Genomic DNA, 11,654 nt, shown 5'->3' with positions numbered 1-11,654 from the left:
CTTCCCAACAGTGCCATCCCATCCCATCTCCTGTGGAGACAGTTCTTCAAACCAGGGTAATTTTGTTGTTAGGCATCCTTACCTTCCACTGCTGTTTGTTTGCCAGTAGCCATGCTGCCAGCAGCTGTTGGCAGCCAAAAATGTAGCATGTGTCCCAGTCTTGTGAGTAATTTGCATTGCCTCCTGCTCCTTCAACTCATCAATCAGACAGACAAATACCCAGGACTACTATCAATATTCCCATGCCCCTGATTACCAGAGATGGCAACATGACAAAACTGCTTGCAGACCAAAAGCTTTCATTGGAAGCACACGTCTGAGTATTTTGAGGTGCAACTTAACTGTTTTTTGTGACTCTTTGCTGATGAGTTCTGAAAAGACACTCGTGCAGAACCAAAACAAACTTTAGGAATGTATACATATTTCATCGGTATTCTGAAAATATTATAGTTTAAGAACTTACAATGTAGCAAAGGTGGTTGGATTTTTCAACAGTAAGAGTCTTGGTTATGTTTGTCAATCCAGTATGATCCATGTTACCAGATTTTGTATTCTTTCCGGGCAGTTGGCTTGGTTTTGCGGTACGTACTTCAAATGTTGAAAAAACAATATTATCTGCTACTTTTGTGAAGGTAAATAGAAAAGGTATCTTGATCTTTTAGATCTTTTAAACTTCAGCTGTATTTTTAGCAGGGATCATAAAACCATGTACTCTTAAGTAAAAGATCCTTCAGATACCAATAAACTTAAAGAAACATACGCAAGGATCCATTGCTCGCATCATTGTGAGGCCGACCAATGAGACAGGACAAAAGGAGAATGTTTTGCCGTGTCATAAAGAAGGCTTGAAAGGATATCTGTGCTAACACAATTTACAAAACAAAATCACCTGATGAGAAGCAAACACAGCTTGAAAAAAGTAGCATCCGATTTCTGTCAAAAAAAATCGATATGATTTGAAAGTTCAAGAAATGTCAGTGCACTTTAAATTCAGAAGCTTCAGGTTTGGATTTCATATGTAGGTTCACTAAATAGGCATCGTATGTTCGTCAAAGTGATTAAAGAAAGCGTACTTGTGTTGATAACAAAATGTGGAGCTGGAGGAAGACAGAGGCCAGGCAGCATCAGAGGAACAGGAAAGTGACGTTTCAGGTCAGGACCCTTCAGGAAATCCAGCATCTGCAGTTCTTGCTATCACATACTTGTGTTGCAGCAACGTTTATTTGCTCTGAGAGTCCCTGGTGCAGCCAGCATTTAATTCTTATTCCTAGATGCTGGCGAGAAGCTGGTAGGCAGCCTTTTTGAACCATTTCAATCTATGCTATGTAGGTAGCTCCACAGTGCTGTTGTGAAAAGATTTGCAAATGTTTGAACCGGTGAGGTGAGACAATATGGTTACTGGACAGTATGGCAAATGAACTGGGGAACTAACAGGAACGATTATCTCAATTGGTCTTATTCCTGGACAAGGCTGATCCAATAATGAAGTCTGGCTTGATAGATCATATTTTGTGGGTTTTTGTTTTTCAATTGTGTTTGAAACAAAAGGTACAGAACCTCCCACAGTAGGTGGAGATAGTGGGGGAGGCCATTGAGCAGGGAAGCTCAAGTAGTTGTACTGGGGTTTCCGGCAGCAGGTGATGGTGAAGGAGAACAGCTGGATCAGTGGAACTCTGCAAGAAAAGGTGTCTTTGAGGAAGGAGGCTTCTTGGGAAGAAGGACCAGACAGACATAGGATTTCTTAGCCCAAAATAAGCTTGAGACTTCATTTCATGTAAATACTGTAAAATCTTCCTTGTTTAGCCTTAATTTCCCTTTAGTGCACTGGCATCAAATCATTACAGAGATAAAGAATCCTTGTTCATGATCTTTGGGCTGTCCATTTTAAAGTCACATTACATTTCTGGCAAGTTTGGCAGGATTTCACAGCATAGACATCAAGTCATGGTGGATAAGCTTCAAATGCATATGGCCAAGATGAAGTGGATGATGGAGGAGTGGCAATGTCTGTGAGGAAGGCTGAAGTTTCTCTGGGATCATTGGAAGCTCAAGTATTGTCAAAGGGAATCAGACCAAAGTCCAAAACCAGGCAAAGGCTTTCTGTGTGCATTCCATTGAAGCTACAGAGGGAAGGAAGTGGAACTTCTGTTTGGATATTCTGTTTGTTGATGAGCAGGTGGCTGGACAGACTTGGGGAAAGACTGGAAACACCCGATGATTTAACAATTCAATTTGGTCATGCAGATGGTTATGGCACCCAGGGGCCTCAGTGCAAGTGAGCAGGAAGTGTTCACAAGGAAATGTTTGTACCTTTTCCCAATGGGCTTACTGGCATGAACATTCCAAAAAAAACATCCCCAGTGGATCTTTGGGGCACTGACAACAGTTTTGGGTGACAGCAGTAGCCTGACCGAGTAATGGCAGAGCTTTTATGAGTACAAGCAAACTGAAGGGGAGGGCCTGATTTCGGTAACCATGATGAAGTTGTTTGATCGCATCGCCCTGCTGAATCCCATCCTCAGTGCAAAAACGCAGAAGGATGCTTACCATCTACCTAGGATTGATGAGCATTGCGAGTTCTTAAAGGTGCAAAGTATTCCTGCAGTCTCAATTTGGCCCATTGTTATAACCTGCTACCTAGTACTGAAAAAGGCATTGAGCAGATAGAATTCTGAATGGGTGCCAAAGGACTTTGTGAATATACAAGGATGCTGTTTGATCTCCACCTTCCTGCATGTGATAGATAAAGCTTTTGCTGGTCTTAATTTCTAGTTCATCCTTGTGTGTCTGAACAGACTAATCTTCAGCTCCACATTCGAGGAGACCCTTGCAAAATTAGACACCAGCTCAGCCTGCTTGTTACTATTAAACTTGAAAATTAAAGCAGAGAAGTGCCAATTTTGCTGGATAAATATACCTTGGGCACTTTATTACTAAGGAAGGCATTACACCTGACGGTGAGAAAATCTGAGAAGTTGAGGAGTGGCCCTGGTCTAAGGCAGGGAGAGAACTCCATGGATTCCTTCGTCTAGCTGGTTACTATAGAAGGTTTGTGCAAGGCTACACTTTGGCTCCCCACTCCAGAATTATCTGAGGAAATCGGAGAATGCTGAAGGAATGGTTGTGAAAGGATATATGAGACAAGCTTGGAGTAACAGAGACCAAATGGGTTGTTGAACCCATGCAGTTGATTCCAGTTGGAATTCCCGGTCCCAAGAGACCTCTAAAGACTCTTGCAATGGATTTCATGATACTTAACCCGAGTAGTAACAGAACTGAGCATCTTTTCATACTCATGGATGTCTCGCCCATGTTCACGCTTTTCCACTCTTGACCAAAATGCCTCAACTATAGCCAAAGTGTTAAATTGTAATTGACTTGTCCATTTCAGTGTGCCAAGTTGGATTTACAGTTATCGGGGATGCATATTCGACAGAAAGATCCAACAGAGGTTTTGCAATATCTATGGCACTGATAAGTATTGAACCAGCCCCCTCATCTAGTGCAAATTATTGAACTGTACTCATGCATTGCTTCCTCAGAATGGACAGAAGTGGCCTGGTTACCTTCTGGAAATGGTTAATGCTTATAATAGCTCCTCACACCCATCCACAGGCTATTCTCCACACTACCTTCTTTGAATGAGACACAAGTCTTCCTGTGGAACATCGCCTTAGTCTCACCATGCCTCTTGATGGGAATGGCCAGGTCAATAAGTGGATTTCTGAGCATCATGTGAGGTTAAGCCAGGCATTCAAAATGATGTCCAAGAGAACAGAGAGCAAAAGAGAGACACTGAGAAAGAAAACATGATTGATTACCAGATTGATGAGACTGATCTTCTAATTGGCACAAGGATATTCCTCCAAAATTGGAATATCAGGGATTGGAATGAGATACAAGATGTGTGGGACACTGAACTGCACAGAATCATTGGGCCACTGGATATAGGTGAGGTATGCCTATGTTCTTGAACTAATAGGCGGAACGGCGACTCAGTGGTCAGCACTGCTGCCTCACAGCACCGGGGACCTGAGTTTGATTCCACTCTTGGGTGATTGTCTGTGTGGATTTTGCACATTCTCTCTGTTTCTGCGTGGGTTTTCTTTGGGTGCTCCGGTTTACTTTAACAGTCCAAAGATGTGCTGATATTTGGATTGGCTATGCTTTATATTTGGATTGGCCATGTTATATTTAATAGAGACCAAGACTAGCAGAAACAGCACGTGCATTTATATAACACCTTAAATGTAGAAAAATGCTCCAAGGCATTTCATAAGAAATATAATGAAAAAGGCAGCTACTGAGCCAAGGGAGGGGGTTTTACACAAGGTGAAATAACGTTTGATCAAAGGTTTAAAGACAATCTTGAAAGGACTGGAATTTAGCCAGAAACTTCAACAGGATGATTTCCAAACTCTAAACAAAGTTGCCAGTTGTGGGACAAGTAAGGTAAGGATGGAAGTACTGAATAAACCAAGTCCTAAAATTGGCAAAGTGAGGATATAAGTTTCAGTATAGACTGGAAGAAGTCTATTGATAGTTTTGTGTAAAAAATATGAGTAATCAGATGTGAGGGAGGAAGCAAAGTTTATGTTGAAAAGAGAACCAAGAAGCTGCACCTTTTTGCACGGCTTGAGGTGAAGAAGGTGGCTGTTTTGCTGACATTTAGCTGGACGCTGTTTCTTTCCTTGTTCAGGGTCCCAGATGCCTGGAGAGAGAGCAGCATCAGTTTTTTTAGATCAAGACATGGACTTGATTGGCAGAGTTGAGCATCATTGGTACATATGGAACATGACTGCCATTGCTCGGACCGTCATGTGCCCACTCTGCACTCCATGCCACAACTTCTGAATTGTATCTATTATCTGGTCCATTGTTACTTTGTAAAACTAATTAATCTGACTCTGCCACTGAACAAAATACCAGTGATTTATGATGTAACTGCTTCACTGAGCTTATATAATTATGATAGCTCTTAATTTGTCTTGGCAGTTTCAAACTTGTAAAAGCATGAAAATGCATTATAAAGCCTTTTGATCCACTTCTCCTTCGTACCTCAATCAATTGCATGTTATACATCACGGCAATGGAATGAAACTTTATGGGAAGGAAGGATTTATTTGAATGTATTAAATTAAAATATAAAGTTAAACCTCTGTTTACTCAGAAAAATGTTTGCATATGCGTAGGTGGGGGGAAGGAAGTTAGATAGTGAGACAGTGGTAATGTCACTGGGTTAATAATCCAGAGACCCAGGTTAATGTTCTTAGAGACAGGTTGTCAAATTTTCTTTAAAATTCAATTAATAACAGTGGACTATAAAGCTAGTCTCAGTAATAGTGACATATTAAACTATCATTGATTATTATAAAAACCCATCTAGTTCACTTATATCCTTTACGGAGGGAAATCTGCCATCTATGTCTGGTCTACATGTGATTCCAGGCCCACAGTGATGTGATCAACTCTTAAGTGCCTTTAAAAATGGTCTAGAGAGCCATTCAATTTAAAGGCAAGTGAAGATGAATTACGAATGCTAGCATTGTTCACGGCACCCAGATATCAAAGAACAAATAAAAAAGTTAGCTTTATGTCCTTTTAATGAAAGGAGACAATTGAATGCTTCCATTTATAATAGAAAAGTGCTTGCAAATAAAATTAAAACATTCATCTTCCTGTAATCTCCTCCTTACACACACACCCGCACACAAATAGACAGATAGGAGAGAAATATGGATGTTATTGGTAGAGGGAACAAACTGGGAGAGCAGTTCAGGGTTTCATGTTCACAAAATATGACATGGTTCTTGTGCTGATCAGCTCACTGGTTCTTGTGCTGATCAGCTCACTGGTTCTCAGTCTTCCTTCTCCAGATGTTTTCTTTCACCTGTTTGTAGGAGACACATGGTAATTGCTTCACACTTGTAAGTGTCTCTAACATATTAAAAAGTCACAGTTACCAGCAACTGCTGAAGGGAAAAGAAACCATTTTTCTTCAGGGTTAAAATAGTTTTCATTGCAGAGAATACAAAAAGCTCCTGAGCTTGTGGAGATCTTGTTCACAGTTCAAAGCTATTCAGTTACCAGAGAATCAATCACTTAGTTATTGGCAGTCAGAAGGCCTTTGTCATCAATCACCGGTCATTAATTCAAAGACCAATCAACTGCTTGTTGCTGGATGAATCTCCATTTGTACACAAACATCTGCCCATTCTCCGACTACTGCTTGAAATAGCAGCTCTGTAAACATTGCTCCCAATGAGTGTTAGGTTGCTTGTTTTCAAATCTTGCAGTAGTTTTTCCAGCAAACCTTGGTTTTGAAATAGTCTTTTTCCCATATCAGTCCACAATTAAAAATACAAAAAAAAAAGGCAATCTTTATCCTTATATTCCCTGATGTTCTTAACGTGTAGAAATCTATCGACCTTGATCTTGAATATATTCAACAATGGAGCCTCCACAACCCTCCGGTGTACAGAATTCCATAGATTCAACAACCTCTGAATGAAGTAATTCCTCCAGGAGAAAGACTTGAAAAGGACATGAGCGGCAACTTTTTCTTTTACACAGAGAGTGGTTCAGGTCTAGAATGAATTTCCAGAGGAAGTGGTGAATGCAGGTACAGTTACAACATTTAAAAGATATTTGGCTAAGTACATGAATAGGAAAGGTCATGAGGGGTACAGGCCAAGCACAGGCAGGTGGGACTAGTTTAGTTTGGGATTATGGTCAAAATGGACTGGTTGGGCCAAAGGGTATGTTTCTGTGCTGTATGATATGACTTCTCAATCCTAAATTAGAGAGAGGCATAGCCTCATGCCAAAAGAACAAATATATTTGCAGCCAAATTAGGAGGTTGAATGCAGAAAGTGAATTCAACTCTTCTCACCTGGTCTAAATATATCCAGTTCTGGGTGTCACATTTTAGAAAGGATGTGAAGGCATTTGAGATGATACAGATGAGATTCAGAAGAATGGTTTCAGGGATGAGGAACTTCAGTTATGAAGATAAATTGGTGAAGGCTGAGAGGTGAGATATTGTAGATTCATAGAGGTCCACAGAACAGAAAAAAAAAGGTCCTTTGGCCCATTGAGTCTTTGTTGGTCAAAAACAACTATCCAACTATTCTAATCCCATTTCCAGTATTTGAACCATTGCCTTGTATGCCTTGGCATTGCAAGTGCACATCTAAGTACTTCTCAATTTAATGAGTTTCTGTGGCTACCATTCTTACAGGCAATGAGTTCCAGATTCCCACATCCTCTGGATGAAACATGTTTTCTCATATCCCCCATAAACCTCAAGCCCCTTACCTTAACTCTATACCCATTGGTCATCAATCACACCACCAAAGGGAAAGTTTCTTCCAGTCTGCCCTATCCATGCTCCTTAGAATTTTAAGGATCTTAATCATGCCCCCTTTTAATCTCCACTACTCCAAGGAAAACAACCCCAGTCTATCCAATTCCTCTTCATAACTAAAACCCTGCAGTTCAGGAAACCTCCTGGTAAATCTCCTTTGCATCATCCCCAGCACAATCACATCTCAGGTATAATGTGGACTCCAGAGCTCAAATGATTTAGTTGTAGCCCAACCAATATTTTTAGACTGTTCCAGCATAATTTCCCTGCTGTTAAATTCTCTGCTTCAACTAATAAAGGCAAGTATCCCATATGCCTTCTTAACTACTTTATCTACCTGCCTCACTACCTTAAGGGACAAATGGAATATGCACACCAAGGTCCCTCCAATCCTCAGTGCTTCCCAGGGTCCTACCATTCATCGTGTATTCCTTTGCCTTGTTTGTCCTGCCCAAGTGCATCATCTCACACTTATCCGGATTGAATTCTATTTGCCACTGATCAGCCCATCTGACCAATCAGTCTCTATCCTCTTGTAATTTAAGGCTATCCTCCCTAGTAATTAACACTCCACCAAATTCTGATTTGATTTGATTTATTGTTGTCACATGCACCAAAAAACCATGAAAAGTGTTGCTTGCTCTAAAGGCAGATCAGACCATAGAAAATGTGTCAGGGTAGCAGAACAGAGTGCAGAATACAGTGTTACAGCCACAAAGAAGGTGCAGAAAGGGAGAGAGAGCGATCAACTTTAACACTTGAGGGGACTGTTCAAAAGTCTGATAACAGCTGTTATTGAATCTGTTCATACGTGAATTCAAACTTTTATATCTTCTGCCCAATGGAAGAGGGTGGAGAAGCGTATAACTGGGTAGGAGGGGTCTTTGTTATGTTGGCTGCTTTCCTGACACAGCAGGAAACTTACTAATCAACCCTCCTACATTCAAATCTAAATATATACATATTACACAAACAGAAAGGGCCCCAAAACCGATCCCTATGGAAACTCACCGGACACAAGCTTCCAGTCACCCGACTCTTCAACAAGGACCCTTTGCTTCCTGCCATTCAGTCAATTCTGGATCCGATTAGCTAAATTTCCTTGCGTCCCATGATCTCTTTACCTTCGTAGTCAGTCTGCCATTGCTGAATTATATCAAAAGCCTTGTTGAAGTCTAAGTAGACTACCTCAAATGCACTGTCCTCATCTACACACTCATTTACTTCTGAAAAATTCAGTCAAGTTAGTCAGACATGACCTCTTGTTAACAAAACCATGCTGATTGTTCTTGACTAATCCCTGCCTAAGTGCATATTAATTCTGTCCCTCAGAATTGTTTCCAATAGTTTCCCCACTGCCAATGCTAGACTTACTGGCCTGTAGTTTCCTGGTTTATCCTTTCCTTCCTTCTTGAATAATGGTACCGTATCGGCTGTCCTGCAGCCCTCGTGCACCTCTCCTGTGGTCAGAGAGAAATTTAAAATTTTAGCGAGCACCCTCCTACTTCCAACCTTGCCTCACTCAACAGGCCAGGATACATTTCATCCAGCCCTGGACAGAGTACTGTGGACGCTGGAGATCTGAAATAAAGTCAAAGTGGGAGCAAGTCTGGCAGCATGCGTAAAGAGTGAAACAGAGTTAATGTTCCAAGTCCAACATGACTCTTGGACTCAAAACATTAACCCTATTTCTCTCTCCACAAAGGCTGCTGAGCTTCTTTAGCACTTTTTGTTTTCATCTGGCAATTCAGTGTTGGATTGCAGATCAGATCCATGTGGCTCAGTTTGGTGCAGTTACTTACATTACCATAACTTGTACATGCTTGATTCTCACTAAGTATACTCACAGCTAAAACATCTGAATACCTTTTAAACTGGCATTTTTATTGATGAAAACTTTATTTAAAATTTATTTTGAGATAAATGATTTGGATGTGACATAGGAGATATGGTTAGTAAGTTTGCAGATAACACTAAAATTGGTGGTATAGTGGACAATGAAGAGGGTTACAACAGGACTTTGATCAGATGGGCCAATGGGCCAAGGAGTGGCAGATGAAGTTTAATTTAGATAAATGTGAGGTTTTGCACTTTGGTAAGGCAAATCAGGGCAGGATTTATACACTTAATGGTAGGGCCCTGGGGAGCACTGCCAAACAAAGGGACCTAGGGGTGCATGTGCATGTTCAATGAAAGTGGAGTTGAAGGCAGACAGGGTAGTGAAGAAGGCATTTGATATGCTTGCCTTCATTGGTCAATGCATTCAGTACAAGAGTTGGGAGGTCATATTAGAGCTGTACAGGACATTGGTTCGGCCAATTTTAGAATACTGTGTTCAATTCTGGTCTCCTTGCTATAGGAAAAATGTTGTTAAACTTGAAAGTGTAGAGAAAAGATTTACAAGGACGTTGCTGGGATTGGAGAGTTTGAGCTGAAGGGAGAGGCTGAATAGGCATGAGGCTTTTTTCCTTGGAGTATTGGAGGGAGAGGAGCGACCTTATAGAAGTTTATAAAATCATGAGGGGCATTGATCGGGTGAATAGCCAGGGTCTTTTTCCGTAGGGTAGGGGAGTCCTAAACTAGAGGGCACAGGTTTACGGTGAGAGGGGAAAGATTTAAAAGGAACCTGAGGGGCAACTTTTTCATGCAGAGGGTGGTGCGTGTATGGAACCAGCTGCCAGATGAAGTGGTGGAGATGGGTACAATTACAATATTTAAAAGGCGTCTGGATGAGTACATGAATAGGAAGGGTTTAGACGGATATGGGCCAAATGCATTCAGGATTTTGACCTGGCAGTTAGTAAGGTTAGACCACATAGAATAGAGGGAGAACTAGCTATTTGGATACAGAGATAATTTTATAATTAATTTCAGGGTAAAAGTATTTATAGTTTTCAACAAGAGTAATTAACTGCTCTGTACTTTAGCTCAGTTGGCAGGAGAGCTAATTTATGATACAGATGCCACAACAGCATAGGTTCAAATCCTGCACCAGCTGATTCTACCTTGAAGGCGTCTCCTTTCAACCTCTCCCCTCAACTGAGATACGGTGACCTGAAAAAAATGTTAAAGGGTCCCCACCCCGACACACCAAACTTTGTCATCACATGGGCTGCTACTACAGACAACGGATTGTAAGCCACTGGTGGTTCCCATTAGCAGCTATTGATTCTCTCAGGCTAACCTTTACCCATTCATTTGTGTGCTCAACTGTTTTTCCCTCTCTCTGGGCTCCATCTCCATCCATCAATTACTTCTCACCCCCTCCCCCATCGTGCCAACCTCTTCCTCACTACAATCATGATGTGGAGGTGCCAGTGTTGCCCAATTGACGAAGGAGCAGCGCATAGAAAGCTTGTGGTTTCAAATAAATCTGTTGGGGTATAACCTGATGTCGTGTGACTTCTGGCCTCGCTACAATCAGTTCTGAAACATTAACTCTGCTTTCTCTCCACAGATGCTGCCAGACCTGCTGAGTTTTTCCAGCCATTTCTGATTCTGTTTCATATTTTCCCAACCACATTATGCTCCAATTACCAATTTCTTTTGTCCACCTACTGAACCTATTCAAATCGCTTTAAAGAGATCTGAGTCTCGTCATTCACTTTCCTTACTTTGCAGAGTCGGCCAATACACCGCACTCCCGCTCAGAGCCATCAGTAACAACCCCCCACCCACAGTCATTAGCGCCCATCTACCTGGTTCCACAGTCTTGTTTTTAAGAGTTTTGGTCAAAAACTGATTGATTTAGTCTAGCAGTTTACAAATGTGTTTAGCTGTATTCAACAATTCAAGCTATGCTTCAAAGAATAATGAATGTAGAGTAATGAAGGAGAATTCTCTGACGGGGCGGAGTAAAAATGCCAGACCGTTTGTTGAAGCTAGAGGCTTCTCCGTAACTAGGCCCGGCCCGTCACCATGGAGACGACGTCACCGCGTCCCCGCGGCCAGGGGCGTGCGTCCTGATTGGTGGATGCAGCGCCACGGGGATACCCGGACTCGGAGACAGGGAGAGACCGAGAGGAGGAGGAGAAAATGTGAGTGAGGGAGAGGGAAAGAGGAAAGGGATGGATGGGGGAGGAGGAGAGAGAAACTGTCCATCGGGTGTTGGGAGAGTGAGAGAGAGTCTCTCTCTTATTTCCCAATGAGATTTCAGCAATACCAGAGCACAGAGCAACCCTGCCCTGTCCACTTACCCCCCTTCCCTCCTTCTCCCCCTTCCCACTTCTTCCCGTCCCCTCCCCCTCCCCCTCCCCTTCCCCCACCCCCATCCCACACCCCCTCCCCC

General features: G+C 42.0%; 1 protein-coding gene across 2 annotated transcripts in view; it reads left to right on the top strand.

Moving 5' to 3' along the window:
• The first annotated feature begins 1,109 nt into the window (after positions 1-1,109).
• Positions 1,110-11,654, top strand: part of LOC109915968 (coiled-coil domain-containing protein 34) — a 31,648-nt gene continuing 21,103 nt past the window's right edge. The window contains exon 1 of one of the 2 annotated variants that reach the window (XM_048606801.1): positions 1,110-1,288. The gene's annotated coding sequence lies outside the window, so the exon portion shown is untranslated. Of the gene's footprint in view, positions 1,289-11,130; positions 11,404-11,654 lie in introns of those variants that run through there. The other variant, XM_048606800.1, reaches the window with a different exon arrangement.

This window comes from Rhincodon typus, chromosome 17, assembly GCF_021869965.1.
Source record: "Rhincodon typus isolate 14 chromosome 17, sRhiTyp1.1, whole genome shotgun sequence".
Taxonomy (NCBI): Eukaryota; Metazoa; Chordata; class Chondrichthyes; order Orectolobiformes; family Rhincodontidae; genus Rhincodon; species Rhincodon typus.
This window is presented reverse-complemented; position numbering and strand designations above follow the sequence as displayed.